The following is a 26,690-nucleotide window of genomic DNA, read 5'->3' as shown; positions in this document are numbered from 1 at the left end:
GCAGAAGTGAAGTCAAGAGAATGTGGCAATTTATTTAATGTGGGGGCCAAGGGAGACAGAAGAGTTATCACCCCTGGGTGATCAGAAGGCTGGTGGTACCATAAATGGCAGCGTAATACATGGCGGGAAGGGTAGGTTTAAGGGAAAGAGTAAGTTTCAGACATATTGAGTGTAAGGTATCATCATGACACCTAGACACCTAAATGGAGACATCAAGAAGGCAGATGGAAATATAGAACTGGAGATCTCACAGGAGGTGCCTTGTGGAGATACAAATCGGGGGGTCATCTGCATAGAGGGGATAATCAAAGCCATTGGAATAGATGAGGAAGTATAAAGCAAGAGTCAAGAGGTCTGTGAAATTAGATGGGGGAAAAATCTATCTTAATTTTAAATAACCTGTAACTGAAATTTACCATTCTCTTCAATTATGAATTTTTTAAATAAATATTATTCTGAGAGGAGATCTATTGGCTTCACAAGACTACCAAAGGAACCAATGACACAAAATGGCTAAGAACCCCTGATACAGAAAGACAAAAAAAAGCCAAGAGCAGAATACTTATGGGAGACTTGGAAGAAGTATTGGGTGGAGGGGGGAGCAGGTATCTCTTCATTTGGTGATTCCTTCCCTTAGCATCTGGTGAGAGTCTATACTATAAGGGGAATGGCCTTAGGATCTTCTCATTGTCTGAAGTCTTATGGCTCCTAAGAAACGGGCTTTGGTCCTTGGCCCTTTTATTTGCTCTTTCCCATTCTAGGTAAAGGTTGTAGACTTTCTAACCTTGGGAGTTACAAAGGTCAGGAAAGATATCCACAGAAATTTGAAAGTCAGAATCCAAGTCAGGTTTTTCAATCAACATCAATGCCCCAAGGAACAAGAAATGATTATGCTCTTCAGGAAGGACCTTTGACACTGCCCAGCATAGAGACTCACCTGGCAATCAGACCAATTTGGACCTGAAATTGGTAGGATCAGTGCTATAAAGGAACGGAGCTAAGTTTTAAGACTACTCTCACAAAGACCAAAGTATATGAAATAGGATACATGAAGATATAAGATATATGAGAGCATATATCCTGGAGGTATTGGGGGGAAAGTTTGTACATTTGTTTTTGCTGTATTTTTGAAGTAAATGTACTTTGTAAAAGATAAAATAAAAGTGGGATGAAATAACGGTGGAAAAGTTCTGGAGTCAGAGCATCTGGGTTCAAATCCTGTCTCTGACACATAGTACCTATGCAATCTTAAGTAAGTCACAAGCTTTCTGGTCCTCAGTTTCCTCATCTGTAAAATTAAGAGATTGGGCTAGTTAGCCTTTAAGGTCCCTTCCAACTCTAAATCCATGATCTTCTTGTTCCAAAGCAGTTCTGTTATGGTGGCATGAAGTAATTCTTGCAGATTTCATGACCTATTCTATTCTTGTTCTAAGTTGGTTATCCTCCTTATATCAACTATCATCTGGTTCTTTCCAACAGGAGGAAAAGGAAGTTCAACCACTATGGACTATAAATCATCATTTCCCTTGTTAAAAGGAAAATTCTTTATTCAGGTTTTTGCCCTGATTAACAAGGCAAAACTCAGGAAAAAGAGAATTAAAAGAGCTTATTAAAAATACATCAAGTTAGCAACACATGGATGGACTGATCACTGGAGATCAACAAGGGTTTCATGATGGAGCCAGCTTTTACTGATAATTTTCAGAATGAGATAAAGACAACTTGAATAGGTCTGCATCAGTAAAAGTGGTTGGGCCATTGCATCTCAGCTCCTCCCCAACTGCCTTTATGGGATGTTTAATAGAGGGTGATAGTAACAAGTAGGGATAAGTGCTAAACAACAGGTCATAGAGTGATGCCTCCCCCAACACTGATTTACAAGCAGGACTAGGAACAATGGGTCACTGAGTCAGTATAACTTTTTTTTAAATTTTAAATAACATCTTTTCCCAATTACATGTAAAGACAATTTTTTGACATTCATCTTTTTTAAATTTTGAGTTCCAAATTTTCTCTCTCCCTCTCTCATCTCCTCCCTCCATAGTAGGCAATTTGATATAGGTTATACATGTACAATCATGCAAAACATATTTCCATATTAGTCATGTTGTGAAAGAAGACACAGACCCAAAGGAAACACACACACACCACACACACAGAGTGAAAAATAGCATGTTTCAGTCTGTATTCAGACACCATCAGTTCTTTCTCTGGATGTGGACAGCATTTTCCATCACGAGTCCTTTGTAATTGTCTTTGATCATTGTATTGCTGACAACAGCTAAGTCAGTCACCGCTGATCATCATACAATATTGCTGTTACTGTGTACAAGCTTCTCCTGCTTCTACTCGCTTCACTTTGTATCAGTTTGTGTAAGTCTTTCTTGGTTTTTCTGAAATTAGCCTTCTCGTCATTTCCTATAGCACAATAGTATTTCCATTATAGTCATATACCACAATTTGTTCAGCCATTCCCCAGCTGATGGGCATCCGCTCAATTTCCAATTCTTTGCCACCACCAAAAAAAAAAAAAGCTGCTATAAATATTTTTGTAAAAATAGGTCCTTTTCCCTATTTTATGATCTCTTTGGGCTATTTGAGATAGCAATGGTATTGCTGGATCAAAGGGTATACACGGTTTTATAGCCCTTTGGGCATTGTTCCAAACAGCATAATTTTCAATACCCTGCAGTCTCATTCAGCATTCTAAGCCCTGACTAAATTCTTTTTCTATTTGAAAACCTTTTACTCTACTTGGGTAGGCCTCAAGGAACACTGAACTCCTAGAGAAAGGAGAGTAACCTGGAACTGGAGTATATACTATGATAACAAAACTGTGTTCAGGATAATATAGAAGGTTGGAACGAACCTCAAAGGAGGAGAGATTACAAAGCGATAGTGGCAAAGGAAGTAGCAAGGAGGTAGGAAGACAGCAAGGAATGGCTGTGAATTCCTCTTGGCCTCCTGTGTTAAGATTTTAAAGTAGGAGCAAGCTACATTAGAAAGGACTGCCACATTAGAAAGGGATGCATTTTCTTCCTGAGAGAGCCAGAAACACCAGATTCAAAGAGCCTAAGATAAACATGTAGAAGATGAAAGGGTATTTGTTGACAATAGAGATATAATGGCATTCTCTCCTCCCATTTGAACTCTTACCACATCAGGGCTCTTATCTCTGCTGAATATAGATCTGCCTTCCCTGGTTCCAGATGCTGTTGTCTCCAGCTTCCATTGAAGAGCTTAATCCTCACCTACTCACCTTTCTGTACTGGGGAAGCCTTGAAGAAAAGATGAAAATTGTGGGAAAACATAATTATGATAATTATAAATATGGATGTTGAAGACAGAAAGATTTCAATCTTTCCATAATGCTGTATTCTACTTTTTACCATACCTAGAAAGCATACTATGAGGTTAAGTTTTATAACCATGATCACTTAGAGAATCCTAAATGATTCTGGTCATTTTAAATTTACTTTATAGATGTACGGTGTCCAGAATTACATTTCCAATTCAACATTTTCTATTGCTTGGCAGAAGTCCCCAGATGGAAAGAAAAGAATTCTAAAAAAAATGGGTAAAACTCGAGCTTTCCACATTGAATTTCTTTTTTAAATGTAATTCTTTTTGTTGAATATTTGCCTCTGTGAACTCTATTTCAGTGGTTAACAATTTAGAAATTAAAATGTGATTTTTTTTTTGTATCGTCCAATAGTCATACAGCCCATTTTTACCAAACCACACTGGTTCTGGGTTTAAAGTTTCTAAATTTAGAGGGTTTTGATGGCATAATCATTCAGTAATGTGGTTTGGTTCATGCTATTGTTATCACCCACCCAAATTCCTATGTTAACCTCAGAAGGGCTTTCTGCTTATTCTAAGCTGTGCTGTCCTTTTGCTTCCTATGTAAGGCTTGGCATTTTATTTTGTTTTGTTTTGTTTTGTTTTGAATCATCTTAGGAGCTTGGAATTAAGCACAAACGAAAAATACAAAGCTTCATACTACTAGCAGAATTCTTTATTTAACATCCAACCAAGGAGAGGAGGCCCAGGTATCAGCAGACTAAAGTAGACTTCTTTACCAACCTTGCCTGTTTCCATCCCAGTCACCATGGCCACCAAACCCTTCGTTTTTTTCTCCCCCTGAAATTGCTTTTTCCCTCTTTGCTCGTTGTATAACTTGCTCACAAAAGTGACCCAGTTTGCTTGGCAAGATCTGATTTTTTTTTTTTATAAACTCACACTGCTTTTACTGGTCACGATTCTCTCGTGGATGTTTAGAGAGTCTCTCTTAGTATTTGTTCCGCTGTGTTGCTAAGCTTAGGACTGATAGCTTTCTCACCAGCTGCTCCTTTGCAGGCTCCCTCCTCACTGTAGCAGATCTGGGACATATTTGCCTTTATGCAGTGGTTTGCTATCTCAATAGTTATCTTTAAAATAGATTTTAAAAAAATTATTTCCCCAAAATATGTATATTATATATTATTTCCAAGATAAAATTGACACTCGGACTGACAGGTTTTTTAAAAATAGGCTAATTTGCTCTAATTAACAGGGATGAGGTGGGGAGAGAAAAGCAGAATTTGTAAGAACTATGAATTATAGAAGATAATTAAAGAAATGTCCTTTTACTTTCAAGTACATGTAGTACCTAGACCCTCATTTTCCTCTGTAAAGTGGGGATAATAGATGCTATCATTTCTACATCAAAGGATTATAGCAAGGATCAAATGAGATAAAATATTACAATGACCAAGCTTAGCCCCAAAGAAGAAATATGAGAATACACCTACCTTCATTCTTTGCAGAGGTAGGGGACTACAGGTGTAGAACATTACATAGAACAATCAATGGATCAACAAGTATTTATTAAGCACCTATATATACCAGGTACTATGGAAGGTATTGCTGTTCAGTCATTTCCGTTGTGTCCCACTCTTTATGACCCCATTTGAGGTTTTCTTGGCAAAGATACTGGAGTAGTTTTCCATTGCCTTCTCCAGCTCATTTTACAAAGAAAGAAACTGAGACAAACAGCATTAAGTGACTTACCCAGGGTCACAAAGCTAGGAAGCATGTCTGAATGTGGATTTGAGCTCAGATTTTCCAGACACCAGGCCCAGTGCTCTATTCACTGCGACATCTAGCTGGATACAAATACAATGAACTAAATAATGCCTACTAGGAAGGAGTTGAGAGAAATTATTAGTTCTCTCTCATATTAATAGCCAGTTATTGAGGAGATTCCAGTTTTTTTTTTTCCCTGTCCTATTTCCTTGTCTAAAGGAATGGGCTGATGGAAGGTGAGATTAACGTTCTCCTCATTCAGGGTATTGCTATTCCACCCAACTCAAGCTCAGATGGAGGATACAGATTTTTTGCCTAGATTGCATAAGGCTGGGGCAGCTAGGTGGCACAGTGGATAGAGCACCGGCCCTGGATTCAGGAGGACCTGAGTTCAAATCTGGCCTCAGACACATAACACTTACTAGCTATGTGGCTCTGGGCAAGTCACTTCAGTCCAATTGCCTTACTTTAAAAAAAAAGAAAAAAAGAAAAAGAAATAAATTGTGGGGGTGGTCTAAGCATAGGGATAGTCTCTCTGGCCAAGAGTGATGTGAGGTCACTCTCAGCCCCTCCTTGGAGTTGGCTCACTTCTCTTTGTAAAGTCCACCTCTCATCAATTGTTAACTAATCAGAGTTAATTGCCACTCTCCAGCACACTCCTCTTCCAAAAGGCATATAAGCTGTTAGCCCACTGCCATGATTATCTTTGGCATTCTAGAGGGCCACTGACCTCTTTTTATTAAAATGCTGGCATTATTAATAAAATGACTAATTACCCAGAAATTATGTCTCTCAAACTTTTTAAATGTCACAGAGTTTATATTCTATAGAGGAGACAAAAAGTATATGTGTATATAAAAGCTATATATAATATAAATATTTACTATTTATCTGTATTTTAAAATAAAAATATATTATATTTATGAATAAATAAAACATAAATGTTAGCATGTGTACAACAAACATATAAAACTCAATACAAAGTACCTAACTACAAGTTTTTGTTGTCATTGTTGTTTGTCCTTCATTTCCAAAGCAGACCAATGACATCACCCTGTGTGTGAACTGGATTTAAGTGAGGCAGAGTTGCATAAAGTCGTCAGCCTCACTATCTCTTCCGGAATCATTGAAGTCTAGTGGCAAGACAAAAGTCACTGGTGATGGCCCAGGATGCAGTGGATGACATTGGTGTCTTCGATGTCTGACCAAGCTCTAAGTGCTCAGCAGCTTATGGGGTGCATGGGGTGTTCAGGGAGGACTGGCACCTCTGGTGAGAAGGCTCACGGAGCCCTTTTCAGGGCTGCTCATCCACCTTTGTGTCCACCTTCACCCAACTCTTACCTGTGGCTCCAAGAAGCTGTAGCATGGGCAGACCTGGGTAAACTGCCTCTGCAGATAGGCTAAACCAGGCTGAGGGTAAACCAACAGGTCTCAAACTCATTGGTGAGTTAGGAGGATGTCTTCCGCAAGCATATGAAGTCTTCCCCCAGCAGAATAGGCAGATGAGAACAATTAGTTCCAACAACCATGAATGCTGCTACCTACAAGTAATTTATGAGGGAAGAAGGCATCAGCAGTTAAAGATCGGTCAGGATCCATGTGCCTGACTCTGTCTTATATGAATGTCAGACCTGGTTGATGTGCTGGTTAGTTTTGACAAATTGTTGTTTTTTCCTCTTTTTTTTATTTTTATAAGGGTTGGCTCTCAGGAAAAGAGACAGAGGATAGAGGATACAGAGTGGATGGGTGACTTAGCTAGAATAGAGAACCTCCAGGTAAGAAACTACTCCCTTCAGCAAAGCAGGTCAGTAAAAACCTTCTCTGGGGGCAGCTAGGTGGTGCAGTAGATAGAGCACCGGCCCTGGATTCAGGAGGACCTGAGTTCAAATCCGGCCTCAGACACATAACACTTACTAGCTGTGTGACCCTAGGCAAGTCACTTAACCTCATTGCCTAACCAAAAAAAAAAAAAAAAAACAAAAAACCAAGCTTCTCTGCAACTTACTGTCTTAGCAAGCTCCTTCTGGCCTTAGGATGCCTTTACACTTAAAAATGATTGTGGACCCTCCACCCACACAAAGATTTTTGTTTATGTGGGTTATAGCTATCAGTATTTGTGTTTGAAATTAACATGTCTGGGTATTATTATCAAAATAATTTTGACCTCCAGGATCCCAGGAAAGAGTTTCAGGGACCCTGGAGGTTCCTGGACGCCACTGAAAACCTCTGAACATTTAACACAGAGAGGTTAAATAACTTGCCCCCAGGGTCCCTCAACCAGTATATGTCAGAGGCAGGACTTCAACCCAGGTCATTCTGGCTCTCTACTCACTGTAACACACTCCCTCTCTTTTTAAAACAAGGGAAAACCAGTTTTTAAAAATTTTAAGCAAGAATTTGAGAAAACGTAAAGTGCTTTGTAAACTATTAAACAAGCATTTATTTATTAAGTACTCACACTGTACAGAGCATAAATCTAGGCATTGGGAATACCCTAAGTTTAGATAAGACACAGTCCCTGCCCTTCAGGTGCTTTCAGTCCAGTAGGGAAATAAGACACAAACTCATATGATTATACTACGTGACAAAGTGAAAGCCAGTCTTTTTTTTTTTTTTAAAGGCAGTTGGGGTTAAGTGACTTGCCCAGGGTCACACAGCTAGTAAGTGTCAAGTGTTTGGTCTGAGGCCGGATTTGAACTCAGGTCCTGCTGACTTCAGGGCCAGTGCTCTATCCCCTGTGCCACCTAGCTGCCCCCAAACCCAGTCTTAAAACCCAATGCATGGGATGTTGATCTCCATCAATAAGGAGACAGTCCCATACCAATGGGCTTTGGGACTGCAGTTACAAATGCATTAAAGAGTTGGAATTCTATGAGAGATCCGTGGACTAAAGTTGCTACCAACTCTGAGGATCAAGAAAGGCTTCGTAGAGAAGGAGCCCTATGGTCTGGACTCCTAAGGATCGATGGTTATTTATTCATCAAACAAAGGGAGAAGGGACATTCCAGCCACAAGGAACAACCTGAGTGAGCAGAAGTCTGAAGTCATGGAAGGACACTGTGTACCAAGGGGCAGACAGACGCTTGTCTAGTTGGGCTGGGGTATCAAGTGCATGGAAGGGAAGCCACTGCATGACTTCCACACTAACCTCACTCTCTTTTTCAACAGTTACCAGACAGGCAGACCAGAGCAACACAAACACAGGTTTACCTAGATTTTAGCAAAGCATTTGGTCAAGTATCTCATGTTATTCTCATAGAATAAACGGGAAGGTGGGGGCGACAGGATAACACTATTAGGTGATTTCAGAAATGGCTGACTTGCTGGACCTGGGAATTGGTCGTTAACGGGACAATATCATTTTGGAGGGAGATCTCCAACAGAGTGTACCAGGAACCAATGCTTGTCCCTGAGCTGTTCAATATTGTTAACTAATGACTTGAAGACACAGTTGGCACATCTATCAAACTGGCATATGATACAAAGGTAGAAGGAATCAATAGCGTGCTAAATGACCGTTACAAAGATCTTGATGGGCAAGAACACTGGAATGAATCTAAAAAGAAAAAAAAACTTTTTAAAAATTTTATTGACATCTTCTGTTTTAATGTTACCTTCATTTCCAAATATCTCTCTTCCTCCTCCCCTCCCCCAGAAAGCCATCCCTTGTAAAAAGAGGAGAGACAGACAGATAAAAAGGAGAGAGAAGAGGAAGCAGTTCAGCAAAAGTAACCAATCAATCTATCAATCGATCAAGGCTGAGAGCATGCGAAACATTCCACACCCATAGTCTTCCATCTCTGAACTGAAGGTAGGTAAATTTTCTCATCTCTTCTTCAGGTCCAAGCTTGGTCATTATAATGATACAGGGTTGTTTCAGATAGCTTTTGTTATTGTTGTTTCCATTTCCATTGCTGTCGTCTTAGTAGATATTGTTTCCCTGACTCTTACTTCATTCTGTATCAGTTCATATATGTCTTCTCATGCTTCTCTATATACTTCATGTTCATGGCTTCTCCCAGCCCAGCAAGATTCCATTATATTCATGTACCACATTTTCTTCAGCCAGGCCCTAGTCATTGGGCAGCTAGGTGTTACCATAGTGATAGAGTGACCTGGAGTCAGGAAGACTCATCTTCATGAGTTCAAATCCGGCTTCAGACACTTCCTACCTGTGTGACCCTGGGCAAGTCACTTCACCCTGTTTACCCCAGTTTCCTCATCTGTAAAATGAGCTGGAGAAGGAAATGGCAAACCACTCCAGTATCTTTGCCAAGAAAACCCCAAATGGGGTCACAGAAAGTCAGACACAGCTGAAATGACTAAATAACAATGATCACTGGGCACTTATTCTGTTTCCAGTTCTTTACTTTAAAAAAAAGGTTTGGGGTTTTTTTTTTTTAAGTGATCACATAAGTATTTTTATGTATATAAGACCTTTATTTCTATCTTTGACCTCCTTGGGTGATATGTCTGGCAGTGTTATCTCTGACTCAAAAAGAATGGAAATTTTTGTCATGCCTTAGCATAATTCCAAATTGCTTTCCATAATGGTTCAACCACTCACAGCTTTACCAACAATGAATATATATTGACTCCAAAAAGGCATAATCACAAATATACAAACTTAATCCCCCACCATAAACCACCTCCCACCCTCCCTTTGCATCACCTCAGTTTCTAGGGAGAGAAAGGGAATAAGGTTAGCTGGGCCCCCATAGGGTTCAAGTCACAGGCACCCTGTCTTCTCAGGGTTTCCATCTCACCTGTAACACTGGTTCCAAGGTTATCATAGCTTGAACACCTGGTCCAGTAAAGATCACCTTGGACTTCTGAACCTGAGGAGAACAAACAACACAGGACAGAAACCCCTTGACTCATTTCTCAGAGCCTGAGTAAAAGAGGGAACAAGGAGGGGAAAGTCCTTCCCTTCTCACCAGTTATGTTCATGGCATCCTGGTTGTGGGTGAACTGGAATGTTCACCTTCTGGACACAGCAGATAGTTGTCCCTGAAAAGAGCACAGCAGAAAGAGGGTGGAAAAGGGTAGAGCCTAAAAGAGAAACCAGCTCAGTCTAGCCAGTTCTAAAGACAGGCAGCCAATCAAAGGAGGCTACCCCCTCCCTCACCCATTTGGTAGGGGATGAAAGGATCTCCATTTTAGGTCACTGGGACATATTCCAAAGGCCCCTCAAGGACACCTCCATATTAGAAATGGGCATGCCCAGAGAAGCCTGGGTTACATGACATTGTATTCAGTTCTGAAAGCCACATTTTAATAAAGGCATTAATAAGGTTGAAAGCATCCAGAGGAAGGTGTCCAAAATTGTGAAGGGCCTTAACTTATGAAGATTGGTTGAAGGAATTTTTTGTCTGGAGAAAAAAAAAAAAGACTCAGAGAACATATGATGAGAGGGATCAGTCTTGCTGTGTTTACCAATAGATAGAAGTTGCAAAGAGCCAAATTTAGTCTTGACATCAGGAAAAACATCCTGAGCTATTCGAAATGAAAGAAGGAAACAAGCACTAATTAAGCTCCTACTGTGTGCCAGGCACTGTGCTAAGAGCTTTACAAATTTGATCCTTACAACTACTCTGGGGAGGTAGGTGCTATTATTATCCCCATTTTGCAGATGAGGAAACCAAGGCAGACAGCATGTTTAAGGTCACACAGTATCTAAGGCTGGATTTGAACTCAGGTCTTCCTGACTGGAAGCCTCAGGAAATGTTACCCTGTACTTGAGGTCTTCGAGGGAAGGCTAGATGACCTCTTGTCAGATGTGTTTGAGAGGAGATTCCAGTTCATCTAGAGTTTGGATTAGATGACCTCAGAGTTCTCTGCCAAATTCTGTAGTTCCAGTTGCAAGTCAATTTGGCAAATACTTTTAGATTACTTCTTGTTGTTCAGTCACTTTAATCATGTCTGACTCTTCATGACCCCATTTGGGGTTTTCTTGGCAGAGATACTAGAATGGTTTGCCATTTCCTTCTCCAGCTCATTTTACAGATGAGGAAATGGAGGCAAATGAGGTGTAGTGACTTGCCCAGGGTCATATAGCTAGTATGTGTCTAAGGCCACATTTGAACTCAGAATCATCCTGACTCCAGGCCTGGCACTCTGTGCACTATGGAGCCCCCTAGCTGATTCATTACTCTAATTTGTGTATTCTTATGATGAGGTACTTTATGCCACTCTGCGCATGCAAGTCATTATTGGAGAAAGCTACAGCCTACTTAAACTCGCCATGTATCTTTCCAGTACCTTTTTGGTGGTCTGCAATTTTGATTCACCTGAGATTGGGATGTCCTATAATTCTTAGCCACATAGCATCACCTGAAAAATTTTGGTTTGCAGTCTAAACCTACAATTTTCATCAGTATAGGAATTTCTCCATGGAAATTTCCCCTACAAATACAGATATACAACTCTCCCATAATTTAAAGTCTTTATGAGTTGCCTAGGGTACTGACAGGGTTAATGACTTACCCAGGGTCACATAGCAAATACATGTCAAGATTAGAACCTGAGCTCAGATCTTCCTTACTCCAAGGCCAGGATACTATCCATTTCCCTATGGAGATCATTGGCATTCAAAAACTGGCTTTTAGCTGTGAAAAAGCTAAACAAATTGTGATATACAGATACAAAGGAATATCACTGCATATTGAGGAAAGAATTCTGAAGTGGAAGACTTGTACGTGATCAGAAAAACCACAGACACAATGATTTTGATGTAAATTAAGACAACACAAAAAGACAACAAAATTTAGGTGGTTCACAATGATCAATGTTGGTTCCTTCCAACTGGTGTCAAAGCATATTTTATTGTTCATTATTTATTGTTATTTCATAACCTTTCATTATGAAATTATGAATGTAGAATGTTAAATGTGCTGTAAGTCCCAGTCACCACGGCAGGTGTCTTTGCTTAGCTTGTATCTTTTAAAGGGAATATATTGGGGCAGCTAGGTGGCTAAGTGGATAGAGCGCTGGGCCTGGAGTCAAGAAGAACTGAGTTCAAATCCAGCTCACACACATACTAGCTGTGTGACCCTAGACAAGTCACTTAATCTCTATTTGCCTGGAAGGCAGTTAAGTGGTTTGATGGATAAAGTGCTGAACTTGGAGGTAGGGAGACCCGAGTTCAATTCCAGCCTTAGACACATACTAGCTGTGTGTTCCTGGACAAGTCACTTAACCTGTTTGCCTTAACCACTGGAGAAGAAAATGGCAAACCACTTCAGTATCTCTGCCAAGAAAACCCCATGGACAGTATGATATAGGGGGTCACAAAGATTTGGACACAGTTAAACGACTGAACAACAAATGAGGCTACTGGGAAACAGCTGTATCAAAACAAAATATATCAATAAAAATTAAAAAAAAATAAAAGTCAAGGAGAGAAGTAAAAATATTGTTATTCCAATAACTAAATCTTCCAATAGACAAAACTAAAATAAATTTCAGACAATTTATAGCAAAATACTTTATATAACCTTATATAAGACCAGACATCATTAGAACATAATGTAGCCTGGAGTATAAAAATGCAGATTTGAAAAACGGACAATCTGATGAACTGAACGTTTGAATATTAATTGGATATTAAATGTTAATTTTTTTATCTGAATATTCATTATCAGATATTACTCATCTGAGAAGCAAAACAAGATCTCTTATTTCCAAATTTGAAAAATAAAAGTTCAAAAAACTAAAAAGACAAGCTTATGTAACAGGGTACAACTTGTACAATGCTTTCTCTGATACTGTTATTGTTGAGTTGTTTTTCAATTGTATCTGACTCTTCATGACCCCATTTGGAGTTTTCTTGGCAGATACTGAAGTGGTTTGCCATTTCCTTCTCTGGTTCATTTTACAGATGAGGAAACTGAGGAAACAGAGTGAAGTGACTTGCACAGGGTCACACAGCTAATAAGTGTCTGAGGGCACATTTGAACTCAGGTCTTCCTGACTCCAGGTCCAGAGCTCTATCCACTGCACCACTTAACTGCCCCCTGCAATACTAGTTTCTTAAATATGATTCAGCTCACTGACCCTGTCTTGTTAAATTCTGGGTCCGGCTCATTGTTCATTTGTTCATGCCCTATCTATCTAAGAAACCACCTTGAACCTTGGAAAGAACCTTTAACCTGAAGTCACCGAACCCGAGTTCAAATCTTGACTCTGCTACTTGTTAGCTGTGTGACCTTAAACAAGTGACTTTACCTCTCAAGGTCTCAATTTATACACCTATAAAATAAAGATGACAGGGGCAGCTAGGTGGCGCAGTGGATAGAGCACTGGCCTTGGAGTCAGGAGGACCTGAGTTCAAATCTGGCCTGAGACACATAACACTTACTAGCTGTGTGACCCTGGGCAAGTCACTTAACCCCGACTGCCTCACCCAAAAAAAAAAAAACAAATGAAGATGATGGACTAGACAACCTTTAAGATCCCTTCCCATTGTAAAGCTATGACCCTATATGATAGCTAGCATTTATACAGTGCTTTAAGATTTGGGAACTCAAAAGCTTATGGAAGTGATTGTTGATAAATCAAAATAAATTAATAAAGGAAAAAAAATAAGTAGAGAAAAAAAAATTTTTTTAAACTGTCCAAAAAAAAAAAAAAGATTTGCAAAGCATTTTACATGTTTTTTCATTTGATCCTCACAACTACCATATGAAGCGGATGTTATTATCATCATCATCATAATTAACATAAGAACCTACTATGTGCCAAGCAATTTACAATTATTACATCATCATTTCCATCCTCACAATAACCTTGGGAGGTAAGTGCTATTATTATTATCCCCATTTTTTTTTTTAGGCAATTGGGTTAAGTGACTTGCCCAGGGTCACACAGCTAGTAAGTGTCAAGTGTTTGGTCTGAGGCCAGATTTGAACTCAGGTACTCCTGACTTCAGGGCCAGTGCTCCCACGCCACCTAGCTGCCCCTTATTATCCCCATTTTACAGATAAGGAAACTAAGGCAAACAGTAAGTGACCTGCCCAGAGTTACATAACTAGTAAATATCTGAGACCAGATTTAAACAACAGCACATGCATCAGGGATGTCTTTGATGAAGATATCAGAAGGGAACAAGTAGTTTTGCAAATGATACTCCAGAGCTGACCACATCTTGACTATCACACAACTGATTGAAAGGTATAGCAAGTACAAGATCCCACCGTGCACGTTATTTGTTAATAATAAAAGAGAATTCAATTGAGTGGAGCAAAATGTCACCTTAAAAGCTCTTCTCCAGTAAGGTCTCTTCCAATCATATGAGAAAATCATGCCAGATTGCTTGAAAGATATAACGATAGAGGTAACCTTGTTAAATGATTCTCTAATTATTGATATTAAGTGAGGTATAACACAGGGAGATATGATCTGAAAGATGTTCACCACTTTTACTGTGAAAATCCTGTTCAGGGTCTAATACTCGAATACTTCCATTTGAAAATGACTTTGTACTAATTGTATCAAGCTCTACAACACTACAGAGCCTCCTAAACGAAATCAGTAAGCTCCCACGAGAGTTGAAGTAATTATCCACACAGGAAAAACCAAGTGGATGAAAAATACCTATCTTCCAAAATGCGGAGTTATATGGACAATTTACAGAGCTCATCCAGTAGTGCAAACACCATGGTTAGACAATGAACCAAGTCTAGAATTGAACCAAATGGGGATCAAATGACAACAGATTTAAAGCTAAACCTCAGAGAGTATTTGATCTAGTTTCCTCATTTTGCAGATGGGGAAATCAAGGCTCAGCAAGGATAAGGGACTTGCCCAGAGTCATATGGCTAATAAGTATCAAAGGAAATTTGAAGGCTGAATTACCATAGGGAGAGATCGGCCAGTTCTTTATTGGCCCGAAGCTTTTCCCTGAAACAAAGTCCCATCTTTTTGACCCCAGTGATATTGCCTAGCTTCAGGTAAGGGAATTCTACAGTCTCTGAGGAACTGAAATCAAATAGCACCCAATGGGCACGCGCTGACTACAACATATTCTAAGTGAGGCATCATGCAAAAGAAGTGATGGAAAGGGTATCACCAGAGAAATGTATAAATAGAAAAACGATGGGCAAGTCATGCGATGAGAACAACGGCCAACTGGTCATTGAGAATACTTTACCGGTATTCACACAACGTAAAGAGAGCTCCAGACCTACGTCAGGACATCTAGGGGTCAAATCCCCCCCCAGACACTTATCAGCCATGTGACCCTGGGCAAATCACTTAACTCCTCTGGGTCTCAGCTTCTTCTCCTATAAAATGAAGGGGATTGGACTCCATGACCTCTAAGACGCCATCTAGCTTTAAATCTATGAGCCTATGGATACAGGAAAGAACCCCACCAGGTGGGAGGAATCCCTTGGGGTGAATTTATAGGGGTTGAGTCAAGGGTTGAACACAATGGACACACATAGATTGATTGCAATCTATATCACTGCAATTTATATCACTGTATATCCAACAATGTTGGAGTACCAACATCGATGAGACATTGGAGTATTTAGTCAAGACTTAACTCCATTTTTTTTAATAAGCAAGCATTTATTATTACTGTGTGCCAGGCACTGGGTGTACAAAGAAAGGAAAAAAGATTTCCAAACATCCCCCTCTATCCTGCCCTGTGGGCAGGCTATTTCTTGCAACAAAGATTTTAAAGGAAAAGGGAGAAAAAAAAATTCAACAAAACCAACCAGCCCATACAATGAAACTTCATCTTCTTAAGTACCATTGACAATTCCTCCCAAAATATCCCAGCAATTGGGGCATTGAAGTCCAAAAGTGGTGGTTTTGCTACGGCCATTGGTGAGACCAGGTCATTGCAGAATTTCCAAAGAACTGTTCCATTTTCATGTCTATTACTGGTTTCGTCTATAAATCTCTCAGGGAATAACTGTTTTAACTGGGTCTCAAACCAAAGACTCTCTAAGCCTATTTCCCCCCAACTGCTTTTCCACCCTTCCTGAGGCACTATTACTCATAATAATGAAGCTGATAGAGGCAACTAGGGGCCTCAATGGATAGGGGGCTAGACTGGGAGTCAAGACTTGGGTTCAGATCTTGCCTTAGACACTAGCTCTCTGATCCTAGGCAAGTAGAAATATTATTCAACCTTTCTCTGCCTCAGTTTCCAAATCTGTAATAAAAGGAATAAAAATAGCACCTACCACACAGGGTTGTTGTGAGGATTAAATGTTAACACAGGAAGAGTGCTTTGTAAACATTAAAGTATTATTAAAAAATACTATCATTATTATCATCATCATTAGTCACTCTTCTCCATAAACGTAAATGTGCACTCTAAACAGGTATTACACTGATAAATCAATTACTAGACTGGACACATCTTACCCTTAAATGATTTCCACATTAGAAGACCAGATACTTCCTATCAGTTAAATTCTAGTCAGTTATGTTTTTGTGATTTTTTTTTTAATGTTCATCATGTCCGATGTCTTTCAGCTCTATTCTTGATGAAAGGGTTCATGATTTACAAGTGTGAAAGTTTGGAGTTGTCTATAACCTTTGGCATCTTTCTTTTTTTTTTTTCATTCTAAAGGACATTTTCTTTCTTTTTTTTTTAACACTTGGAGAATCACTTTTTATTTCATTCTATTTGAAGACAGTGAAGACCAGAATGACTAATACACATAAGCTTTGTTAGAGCAGGGAATATAATTTATCTAAATCTTGTATCATCACTCTGGCATCTGTTGGTGCTCAGTCTTTTCAGTCGTGTCTGACTCTTTTTTTTTTGTATATGCATATACATTATTTTCCCCCAATTACATGTTAGAACAATTTGTTAAAACATTTGTTTTGGTTTTTTTTAAGTTTTAAGTTCGAAATTTTATTCCTCCCTCCCTCCCCTTCTTCCTTTCCCCCTTCCTAAAACAGTAAGCAATCAGATATAGGTTATACATGTACAATCATGTAAAACATTTCCATATTAGTCATTTTGTACAAGAAGACTCAGATAAAAGAAAAAGAATGAAAGAAAGTGGAAAAATAGCATGCTTCAGTTTGAATTCAAGCAATATCAATTATTTGTCTGAAGGTAGAGAGTATGCTTCATCATTAGGCCTTTGGGATTATCTCAGGGGTGGGGAACCTGCGGCCTCCAGGTCACATGTGGCCCTCTAGGTCCTCAAGTGTGGCCTTTTGACTGAATCCAAACTTCACAGAACAAGTCCCCTTAATAAAAGGATTTGTTCTGTAAAACTTGCACTAGTCAAAAAGCCGCACACAAGGACCTATCATAAGCTAGATCATTATATTGCTGAGAATAGCTGAGTCATTCACAGTTCTTCATCATACAATATTGCTGTTACTGTGTACAACATTCTCCTGGCTCTGTTCACTTCATTTTGCATCAGTTCATATAAGTCTTTCCAGGTTTTCCTGAAATTACCCTGCTTGTCATTTCTTATAGTACAATAATATTCCATCACAATCATATACCACAACTTGTTCAGCCATTCCCCAATTGATGGGCATCCCTTCAATTTCTAATACCTAGCTACCACACAAAGAACTGCTATAAATATTTTTGTACAAATAGGTGCTTTTCCCTTTTATTACGTCTTTGGGATAGAGACCTAGCAGTGGTGTTGCTGGGTCTAAGGATATGCACAGTTTTATAGCCCTTCCGCCATAGCTCCAAATTCCTCTCCAGAATGGTTTAGATCAGTTCACAATAACTTCACTCATTTAGATGATCTTGTCAAGCTTTCAAAGAATCTGTCTACTTCTTCAGACTCTGTAACAGACACTGGTACATCAGCACCAATTATCTTTACATTGCTTAATCTGTTTACACGTCATGAGCACAAGATTCCCATGAAATGATGTTTCTGGTTGCCTTTGGGTGCACAATGAAACCAACTCCTTTGGTTGCCTCTCTGAGGAAAACCATCAACCTGTCTTTGTCTTTCCATTTAGTTGCAATATCTTTTGTTTCTTCATTTCCTTTTTAGTGAAAATTTCAATATAAATGTGGTTCAGTTCCATCGGTAGTAACCTTAAGCTTAGCTTTAACTCAATTTAGAACTTTGCCCAAAGGGCTATAAAATTGTGCATACCCTTTGACCCAGTAATACCACTTCTAGGTCTGTATCCCAAAGAGATCATACAAATGGGGAAAGGACCCTTGTGTACAAAAATATTTATAGTAGCTCTTTTTGTGGTGGCGAAGAATTGGAAATTGAGGGGATGCCCATCAATTGGGGAATGGATGAACAAGTTGTGGTACATGAATGTAATGGAATGCTATTGTGCTACCAGAAATGATGAGCAAGCAGACTTCAGAAAAACCTGGAAAGACTTGTGTGAACTGATGCCGAGTGAAATGAGCAGAACCAGAACATTATGCACAGTAACAGCCACATTGTACAACGACCAACTTACATTGACTTGGCTCTTCTCAGCAATGCAAGGATCTAAGACAACTCCAAAAGACTCATGATGGAAAATGCTGTCTACATCCAGGGAAAGAACTATGGAGTCTGAATGCATATAGAAGCATACTATTTACTCTCCTTTTCCTTTGTTGTTTTGTTTTATTGCTTCATTCTTGTGGTTCCTCCCATTAGTTCTAATTGTTCTTTACATGATGACTAATGGGAAAATATGCTTAACATGAATGTATATGTAGAGTCTATATCAGATTGTACGCCATCTTGGAGGGGGGGGAAGTGGGAAGGAGAGAAAATTTAAAACTCAAAACCTTATGGAAGTGAATGTTGAAAACTAAAAATAAATGAATCAATTATCAAGGGAAAAAAAAGATTAGCTCTAACTCTAACCATGTCACTATTTCTACTATGGACAAAACCCACACATCTTGCTTAACTGATACCTGTTAAATTAATGTTTACAGATAGGCTAAAAACTGATATCTTTTCCATTAGCTCACTGTTGTCACTGTAAAACTAGAAGATGGACACACAGGACTAAAGACTATTGTGTGTTTTTTTAATGTTTCATGGACTGGGATGGCCAAAAAATTCATCTTCTACTGGCCAACACCCAGGTGGTAAACATACTTAGCTAGCCTGGTTTGGGGGCAGCTCAATGACTCAGTAGATAAGGGTGCCAGGCCTGCAGTCAGGAAGACCTGAGTTCAAATCTAGCCTCAGACATTTACCAGATGTGTGACCCTAGGCAAGTCACTTAACCCTATTTGCCTCAGTTTCCTCATCTATAAAATGAATTGGAGAAAGAAATGGCAAATCACTCCAGTATCTTTGCCAAGAAAACCCCAAAACGAGTAATGGAGTGTCAGACATGACAACAATAACAGCCTGGCCTTTGGAAAGACGGTCTGTTGCCAAGTCCACTCTTAAAGTCTCTCCGGCCAAGAGTTTGCTTTCTGCTGAAAACTTTTAAGAATCCAGAAATATTTCAATACTTTGATAAAGACTGGGAATAGGACTTATTACTACGACTAATAGAAGCAGCTAGGTGCAACAAGGTGGTTTTGGATTTCAAGTCAGGAAGAACTGAGTTCAAATTCTGCCTCTGATATTTATTAGCTGTGTGATTCTAGATAAGTCACTGAACCTCTGTTTGTCTCAGTCCTCATATGTAAAATGGGGACAATAATAGCACCTATTTTAAACCTATTATTGTTGATCAGTCATTCAGTCTGTGTCTGACTCTTCATGACCCCATAGATCACAGCATGTCACGCCCTTCTATCCTCCACTATCTCTTGAAGTCAGTAACACCTAGCTATTAATAATAATAACTGGCATTTATATAGCACTTTAACATCTACAAAGTACCACACAAATCAACTACTCAGTTAACTAGCATTTATTAAGTACATACTATGTGCCAGGCACTGTGCTAAATGATGGGAATAAAAAGAAAAGGGGGGGAAAAAAAGCCCTGGTCTCCAGGATATATGGTGCTTTATTTGATTTGTTGTGAAAATCAAATGAGATAACATATATAAAGCAGTTTATTAAGCATCTATTATGTGTTAGCCACAATGCTAGGTGCTGAGGATACAAACCAAAATGAAACATCATCAAGAAACTTACATTGTTGAGATGAATTAAATGGAACCACTAGGTGTTTCTAGGACAAAGTTCTGCAAGACTGGCTTTAGTGAATAGATATGAATTGTATTTAGTAACATATTTCTATGCCCACATTATGCGGTAAATTGTTTCTTTTCTTGAGTAGGTAAAGCATGACTTCTCCAATTTTGTTCACACAAAATTTACACAGAACAATCTTCCTTCCTTCATTGTAGATGGAACCCATGGACCACAGACCCCCAAGCCTCTGGGCTCACGTCACCTGGTTCACTACGGGGGTCTGACCCACTCCAAGAGGGTCATTTTCTCTCTTTGGCTTATATCCTTCACTTACAATTGCTGTAGGAAAATATCCTAATACAAATAGGATAGGACTTATGTCTAAGTTTTCCTCTAAATCATATTTATAAGCCTAGTCATGATCTAGTCCAACTTTGTCACTTTACAGATGAGGAAACTGAGGTCCATAACAGTTAACTGATTTGTCCAAGGTCACACAAGTATTTAGTGATTGAGCCAGGACTAGAATCTGGGTTTCCTAATTTATAGTATAGTACTATAGAGTCAAGAGGTCTAGGTTCAAACCCCAATTAAGCCACTAACTAACTGTCTGGCCATAAGGCAGACACTTCAACTCTGTATTAGAAGTAGTTGGTGGCTCAGCGGCTAAAGAAGAAGTGAGTTCAAATTCAGCCTCAGATACTTGGTAGGTGTATGACCTTGAGCAATTTCTCACTTAATTTCTGTGTGCCTCAGTTTCCTCCAGTGTAAAATGGGTATAATAAATAGCAGCTCCCTTGCAGGGTTGTTGTGATAGAGATTTTTTTTAAAAAGTCCTTAAAATATTTTTAAAATACACAGAAGAAAGCAAAAGAAAATCATAAGGGAACACAAATAAGGAGGGCAATGTTGTTATTACCATGTTAAATTTGCACTTTTAAAAATAAATACTATATATGTAATAGACGTTCATGATTTCATAAACAACTCTTGTTTTTGTTCTTTTTTCATGGAAATATTCCTGTTTGTTGCTATTTTTTAAGCTTATAATAAAACAAAGACCTTTGGGGGTGTGGAGGGAAGGCTGATTTCCCTCCTCTGTGTGTGTCTTTGCAAAAACTATCTGAGAAACCAAATTATTAGTGTGTTCTCTTTCTCTGGATATTTGGTCTGGCCCCATTGTTCTCTTTAATCAGCTTAATTAGTATTAATTCATAGAGTTTCCTAGCTCCTTCTTTTCCCTGAGATTTTAAACTGATTAAGCATGAACTCTCCCTCTCGCTTTTCCATTCTCTATTCCAATTTGTCTTTAATATTTGGGAAAGTGCTCCCATCTTTCTCATTCTCTTTCTACTTTTTCTTATGAAAGAACTGTCATCTACTTCATAACTCACATTCTCATGACTTCCAATCTCTTTAGATGTTAAAATAGTCTTTATCCTATTCCTCTGTTAAGTATTTAGTATAAATGATATTAGGGTAGCTAGGTGTTGCCTGAAGTCATCTTCCTGAGCTCAAATCTGGCCTCAGACACTTACTAGCTGTGTGACCCTGGCCAAATCACTTAATCCTGTTTGCTTCAGTTTCCTCATCTGTAAAATAAGCTGGAGAAGGAAATGGTAAACCACTCCATTTTCTTTGCCAAGAAAACCCCAAACAGGGTCACAAAGATTCAGACATGACTAAAAACAACTGAACGAAAACAAAAACATAAATGATAGTATTATTTAGTATATCTTTCACTTTGAGTGTTTCTCCTTTGGCACCATCATAATTCACATTTTAATTTTATTCTAAAGGTTACAGAGATGAAGTGCCCGGGACACATCATCACCATTTTATAGATGAGTAAATGGAGACCCAATAAGTTGCAGTGACTTCCTCAAGGTTGTACAAGTGCTAAATAGGAGAGAGAGAGAGAGCTGGAATCTAGGCCTAGAATCTGCTAGTCCTTTTTCTACAATTCCTTTATTTTAAATCAGAATCAATTTTCCATTGTGTGTACAATGACATGTGTCTAAAGTATCACAACACAACATATAGAATACTTAAATATTGTTCAGATATTTAGAAATGTGGTTAGAAATGTGATCATTTATTTTCAAACTTGGATTAAATTAAGATATATTTTCCTTGTTACTTAGTATTATGATAAAAGATATACAATTAAGATGTTACTAAGCCATTTACAAATGTAAACAGAAATGTGTTAAGAATGCCTCCCTAGCAGTAGGTACACTGGAGATTTGTGTGACTATATTTATATTTATTGCAATATGGTTGCCAGATATACTGCTTATACTAATTGCAATATGGTTACCAAAAAAAAGTAAAAATTCAAAATGATAGAATCACATCTGATGTTTGAAGTTATGAGAAAGATTTTATGTTTGCATACTAGTAATGAAAAGTTATGAATAAACCCCAGGATACTTACTGGTCCTATAAGACCAATAGGTTTTCAAGTAGGCAAGAAATATCTTGGGCAAATTAGACTTCAAATTAACACTTCTAGATCTAGACTTTTTATGTTTCCCACAAAACCTACTCTTCATTCTAACTTACCTATTTCAGTAAATGGCACTCAGGTTTTGAACTCAGATATTACCTTTTTTGATATTTTTCTCCCTCTTCCCAAAAATCCAATCAGTGGTCAAGTCTCTTTTTCCATAGGAGACTGCCCAGATCTTTTCCCACTCAGGGTGCTCCCACCCACCTAATTCACACTCTCATTTCCTCTCACTGTGGTAATAGCCTTCTAATTAGCATTCCTGCCTGTAATCTCCCCCCATTGGAATCCATCCTTCATATAGCTGCCAAAAGTTCTTCTAATGCACAAGTCTGATCAGGTCATTCCCCAGCTCAAAAACCATCCATAACTCCCATCACCTATAGGATAAAATGCAAACTCCTTCACTTGGCATTTAAAGCACTCCCACCACCTTTACAGTGTCTTTTCACATTACTCCCCTTAAGCCACTCTCCATTTCAGTCAAAACCAGACTATCCTGGCTTTTCCCTGAGACTTTTAGCAAGAGAAAAGTACCTGGAATATAGTCTCTTCATCAACAACTGTTGATACCCTTTTCTTCCTTCAAAATCCAGTTCATATACCATCTTCTTCAAGAAGCCTTCCCTGATCTTGCTAGGTGAAAGTAACCCGTCCTTCCTCAAATTTATTTTAGCACTTTCTAGGGGCAGCTAGGTGGTACAGTGGATAGAGTTCTGGGCCCGGAGTCAGGGAGACCTGAGTTCAAATGTGGCTTCAGACATCCACTAACTGTGTGATTCTAGGCAAGTCACTTAACCTCTGTCTGCCTCAGTTTCTTCAACTGTAAGATGAAGATAATAACAGCACCTACCTCCCAGAGCTGTTGTAAGGATCAAATGAGATAATATTGGTAAAGTGCTTAACACAGCGCCTACACATATAGTAAGTGCTTACTAAATGCTTTCTCCCCTCTAACTTTGTCACCTTCCATTTTGTATCATATTTATTATTATACTTATTTATGCACATAGCTTATCCATACCCTAAGTATCAGGGTTGTCTCCTTGCCAGCCCTAACACGTCCCCATTCAACTGAGCCATAGCATCAACAGTAATGGTATGTTGGGAGCTTGGCTCTTTCTGTTCTGATCAGTCATTTTTTTCAATTGTGTCCGACTCTTCATGACCCCCTTTGAGGTTTTCTTGGCAAAGATACGGAAGTGGTTTGCCATTTTCTTCTCCAGAACATTTTACAGATGAAGAAACTGAGGCAAATAGAGTTAAGTGACTTGCCCAGGGTCACACAGCTAGTAAGTGTCCTGTCTAGGCCTGGCACTCTATCCACCATGCCACCAAACTGCCCCTATTGGCCCTATTAGGCCCTTCCAAAGCACTAGCTCCTCCTACATTGCTGCAAACCATGTTATTCTCAGTTACCACAACTTGGAAGTGAATACCTTTCTAGCCTTTTAGGTCAAGGTCCTGGGACTGGGTCAGTTCTGCTCTCTACCTACTATCTACCTATGCCCTAGACTTAATCATGCTGCAGAACAGGAGCCCATCACCTTGCTGGACCTTTTGTTCTTTTGGCTGTCCAGGTCCTAACCTGTGGGGAAGAAATAAACCTATTTGATAGCTGGACAATGACCTCAGAATCTCTTATACTGTTCCCCCTAGTGCTCTACAACACATCTGAAGAGGAGGGAAGTGGTTTCTAGGGTATCAAGTAAATTCAGAGATTTCCACAGACTATCAAAACTGTTAAAACACCTTAGAGATCATCAAACCTACTTTTCCCATTTTACATATGGGAAAATGGAGGTCAAGAGAGTTGAAAGTACTTAACCAAGGTAATGGTGGTGAGCTAGTGAGAAAATCCAGGCTGGAACCCAGGTCTTAACTCTCAGCACAATACTCTTACCAATTTCATCACTTCTTCTCCCTTTGCAGATTTTCCTGCACACAGGGTAATACCCCCAACCAATCAAATAATCAACATTCATGTATTAAGCAATCACTATGTGCCTGTTACTGAAACACAAATATAAAAGTTAGTTCCTGTCCTGAAGCAGCTTACATGCCAAGGAGGTTGGGGGAAAGGAGACAGAAAGCTTTTATAGGTAATTAAATCCAGGATATATTCAAAAACAAAAACAAAAAATTTTTTATTTGAGGCAGGGTGACCTACTAGTAGTAATAAGTATTTAGTATAACTAAGTATAATTTAGCATTTAGTACATCTTAGTATAATTAAGTATTAAGTATAACTACAACTAGAATTAGGCAGCTAAGTGGCACAGCAAATAGCTGCCAGGCCCGGAATCAGGCAGACTCATCTTTGTGAGTTCAAATCTGGCCTCAGACTCTTACTAGCTGTGTGACTGGGCACGTCACTTCACCCTGTTTGCCTCGGTTTCCTTATCTATAAAAATAAGCTGGAGAAAGAAATGGCAAACCACTCCAGTATCTTTGCCAAGAAAACCCTAAATGGCATCGTGAAGTCAGACTGGACTAAACAACCACAACTAGTAGAATTAAGAAAGCTCTCTTGAGCTGAGCCTTGATAGGTAGTAGAATCTCTAGTAGGTAGACATTAGGAAGGTAAACATTACAGGTATGAAGGAAAGCTTGAGCAAAGGCATGGATGGAAGTGCAAGACAGAATGTCATGAAGATCATCTCCACCCTCCATTAAATGTCAGGTTTAGATTGGACAAGACGAGGCCCTGCAATCTCATTGTTAGATCCGGCTCCTTTTTTGATAGGAAATATTCTCTGGCTTAGGGCGGTTACAAGAAGGTCTCCTGCTTTGAAAGCAAACAATCAAAAACAAAGCCTTACTAACTCATTCTATTACATGGCATGATACAGCGGCAGACGAATGTTTTAGGATACCAACTCTTATTTCTCTAGACGCTGCCTACATGTGCTTGAAGGGCCACCGAAGCTTTGCCCCAACAGCCACTAACAGAACAGAGCACAGGTGCTTTGAGGTGCAAAGAACCCCAGAATAAGCAAGCACCCTGGTGAATTGAAAAGACTAGAACAGATGCATGAGTAACTGGTATAACTGCCAGGCTTTAACTTCTGCAATTCTAGCCTTGGGGGAGGTGAGATGGATCTGTATGGTTCTGTTCAACATAGGGGACAAAGTAGTGACTTTAAGCATAAGGAAGGTGACTGACTGGATGGGGGAAGGGTCAGGGGATGGGGACAGAAGTCAATTTGGAACCACCACCAACCCAGACAGACATGTTGCATCTCTTTGCTTTGAAAAGCACAGGAGTTCCTGCAGCTGGCACGGAGAGATTACAGAAGAGATAACAGATACGTTAGGCTAGTGGAGCGTAGCCAGTCAGTTACAAATGAGGGCTCAAGTTTCTGTTGTTGTCAAGCTTCCCTCAGGTTTCTTTTTTGTTTTGTTTTGTTTTGTGCAGAAAGAGCCGACCACTTTTAAAGGGCCAGACCATGCTGTATGCTGTGACCAAGACAAGGAAGAAGTTTTGCTGCCTGTCGTCTTCTGAAACTCAGTAATAGACTAATCCTGTTTTCCTGGCTCACGGATTTTGCAATTTGAATTCCAATTGTGCCATTTGTAAAAAGTGACACCCTGGCACTGATCTGCACCCAAGAAGTTTTGTGCTTGACTCCAATACTGTAACGTTCAGTGGTGGTTTATTGCATCAGACCTTTTTATCGTTACAACAATAATAATAACAATGATGAGAATGTAATAAATGATATGTAATAGCTAACATTATAATGCAGTATAAGAAAATAAAATGTAATATATAATATGATATAATTTAATGTAATATAATACATTTATAGAGAGATTATCATGTGCCAGGAACTGTGTTAAGCACTGTACCCAATATTATCTCATTTGATCCTCACAACAACCTGGGAGGTAGGTGATACTACTTCGCCCCTTTTTACAGCTGAGGAAACAGAGGCAGGCAGAGGTAAAGTGACTTGCCCAGAGTCACACAGCTAGTAAATATCTGAGGTCACATTTGAACTCAGGTTCAAGCTCCAAGCCCAGTGCTCTGTGCACTA

General features: G+C 39.2%; 1 long non-coding RNA gene across 1 annotated transcript in view; it reads right to left on the bottom strand.

The window, feature by feature from the left end:
• Positions 1-2,383: 2,383 nt before the first annotated feature.
• The window catches only part of LOC114054373, a 31,794-nt gene continuing 7,487 nt past the window's right edge, over positions 2,384-26,690 (bottom strand). Inside the window, exons 2-5 of the long non-coding RNA XR_003570471.1 lie at positions 9,834-9,905; positions 6,409-6,608; positions 3,157-3,278; positions 2,384-2,418 (exon numbers count right to left, since the gene is read on the bottom strand). This is a non-coding gene — a long non-coding RNA (uncharacterized LOC114054373). The remainder of the gene's footprint in view (positions 2,419-3,156; positions 3,279-6,408; positions 6,609-9,833; positions 9,906-26,690) is intronic.

The sequence above is a fragment of the Vombatus ursinus genome, unplaced genomic scaffold (assembly GCF_900497805.2).
Source record: "Vombatus ursinus unplaced genomic scaffold, bare-nosed wombat genome assembly UNPS02014813.1, whole genome shotgun sequence".
Taxonomy (NCBI): Eukaryota; Metazoa; Chordata; class Mammalia; order Diprotodontia; family Vombatidae; genus Vombatus; species Vombatus ursinus.
Note: the sequence above shows the minus strand (reverse complement) of the source record. Positions and strands in the feature narration are given on the sequence as shown.